Genomic DNA, 2,901 nt, shown 5'->3' on the forward strand with positions numbered 1-2,901 from the left:
ATTTGCAATTTAAGTTTAATGTTGATTTAAATTCTCATGCTCTTTAATTTTTGTTAGATTTGACTATACTTAGGATGCCCAATTTTAGTATTTAGCTCTAGATACCACCGTAATTCTTGAGAGACAGTACTTGGAGTTAATACTTCCACTTTATTACTTGTAGTACCTCTATACCTACAGTGTAGACAACAACCATGCAAGATTAATGCTGCTCACCATTAGTCCATATTCAAGCAACTCCTAGCCCTTTTGGACTTCCTCACATTCGGCCAAGATGAAAATTCAAGATAAGCATGCTTTCTTTGCTTAGCCATGAAGAATGACTTGTATAAGGACTTTAGCACATTTGGCCATGCAAGGGAAAAGGAAAATTTTGCAAGAATTTGGATTCTCCAAGCTCAATCCATTTAGCCAAGAGGAGATTAAAGTTTATCATGATACTTGACTTAGCTTTGAAGAGTTTTACTTAGAAGAAAACTTTCTCTCTTCACAAGATGGATGAAATTAAAATTCTAAGCTCTTGAACCCTATCCTAGCTGAACCTACGAGAGGAAGTTTGATCATGATTGCATCAAGATGTGAAGAAAGGCCAAGATTGCTCTATTAAGACCCTCATTCGACCAAACCTATCCAACAGAGAGAGTTTCATTCAACCATGCCTCTTTTGAAGATATAGATTAAGCTTATCCTAAGGCATTTGAATTTGAATCAATCACTTGTAATCTTTCCCCTATTGGTCGAATCCCACTCTATAAATAAGGAAGCCATTCCCTTTATTCCATCATCCACTGCTTACTTCTCTTCTTTCTTTTAGTTTCTAAGTTTCTTTTAGTTCTTTATTTCTTTTAGTTATGTTATTGGCTTCGGTGATAGATTTGTCAATAACCAAACTTTATTCCTTAAATTTTTTTTCGATTAAGAAGTATTTTCATTCAACGATCTATTTTCTTGTTCATAAAGTTTGCAAATGTTGTTTCTTGTTTTCTTTACTATTTGGCAAAGCATTCTTTGTCTAAGATTGACCCAAGTTTATTTATTTTCTTTACAAGATTCAACCAAACTACATTTTTTTGTTCTTTAAATTTTTTTATGGAATCTTTATTTACTCCAAGGAATTCGGCAATCTTTATTTTCTTGTTTACAATCTTCAACTCTTTTACTTTGAAATATTTTAATACTTTACTTTAGGATTAGTTGTTGACATTAATCTTTTATTTCCCAAGTGATAGTCATTGAAGTTAAGAACTCTACGCCTTTAATCTTTACTTGGTCCCTATAACCCTAAAACTCTAAATATTCATTTTTTCAGTTATAAGATTTTAGCCTTTCGCCTTTGGTAATTATGAACAACCCAATATTATTTTCTATAATCCTTACGGAGATGATACTTGGAATACTCAAATTTATTACTTGACTTGTGCACTTGTAGGCTTTATATGAAAGGTAGCAATCAAGCTTTTAGCTCTATTGTTGAGGATTATAACGGTGTTTGCAATATCAATAAAGAGTTCCTAAGCTCTTATAATCTAAACCTTTTTTTTCTTTATTTACTTTTCTTTTGCTTTTTTTTTATCTTTTCTTGTTTATATGTGTAGATACAAATGTATTGACTTAGCTCCAGTTGATCAAGAGATAGAAAGATTCTTTAAAAGAAAAAGCAATGAGTAATCAACACTACCATTACCTACTCCAATGGCAAATGCAAACAATGAATGGCAAAGAACTCTAAGGGACTATACAGTTCCTGAAGCAAATGATTTTCAACCATTCATTAGAAAGCCAGCTATTCAAGGCAATAACTTTAAGATAAAGCCTTCGATTATACAAATGCTCCAAACTTCTATACAGTTTGGAGGACTACTAAGTGATGATTCGAATCTCCATCTTTCTAACTTTCTTGAATTATGTGACACATTTCATTACAATGGTGTTTCTAATGAAGCTACAAGATTAATATTATTTCCTTTTTCTCGCAAGGACAAAGCAAAATGTTGATTTTTTTTTGTTACAACCTAGCTTAATTACAACTTGGGATGATTTGGTTCAGAAATTCTTAGCAAAATTTTTCCCATCAACAAAGACTTTAAAGCTAGGAAATGAGATCACCATTTTTCTGCAGGTTGATGGTGAAACTATATATGATGGATGGGAGAGATTCAAGGAATTGCTAAGAAAATTAGAAAAGTTGCTCAAAATTTGAAAAAAATTTCTCGAATTTTTCCTGATTTTGTCTTGAAATTGAGTTTAACATGTTGTAGCTTAAATCATTATTATACTTTCTTTAATTAGTTATTCATGAAGCCAGTGATAGGTAGTGATTGATAATGAATATAGCTTTAGAAAAAGATTGAATGTGTGTGAAATATGAGATGATAGTAATGTTAATGAATTCTTAAATATGGTATTCATTTGTGAGTGATGTTTTGAACATTGAATCGTAATTTTTATCTAGTATTTATTATGTAAGCATGATATTGTTTTTGCATTGGTCTTTAGAGTTGTGCTTTATGAGTTTAAAATTTGTTTTGATCATCTTTCAAGGAAAAATCCTAAAAGACACATGATTAGGGAAATGATGTAGGCCATCTTTGGATCGTTTGAGCCTTTTCCAGCCACCTTGATATAATATTTCCATAGTTACCCCATTTAAGCCTTATGATATCTTTTTCTTTGTTTTGAAACCACATTACAAGCCCATAGCCTTATTTTGTATATTTCCTAACTTTTTGGTCCCTTGCCATATATGTTTTAGGACATTCATGCTCCATTTGTAAGCTATGCATTATTAGGGAGGAATAGTGGAACTTGGAAAAAGAATGAGAAAATAAAACAAAAAAAAAAGAGAAAAAAAGTTTTGAAAAAAAAAGAAAAAAAACAAAAGCAAAATAATAAAGTGATGAA

The 2,901-nt window shown here is 31.1% G+C and overlaps 1 pseudogene; it reads right to left on the minus strand.

The window, feature by feature from the left end:
• Positions 1-2,093: 2,093 nt before the first annotated feature.
• On the minus strand, positions 2,094-2,177 carry LOC149514681 (small nucleolar RNA R71; annotated as a pseudogene).
• Positions 2,178-2,901: the final 724 nt, after the last annotated feature.

The sequence above is a fragment of the Durio zibethinus genome, chromosome 15, assembly GCF_047325235.1.
Source record: "Durio zibethinus cultivar Kanyao isolate XHJ-2024 chromosome 15, ASM4732523v1, whole genome shotgun sequence".
Taxonomy (NCBI): domain Eukaryota; kingdom Viridiplantae; phylum Streptophyta; class Magnoliopsida; order Malvales; family Malvaceae; genus Durio; species Durio zibethinus.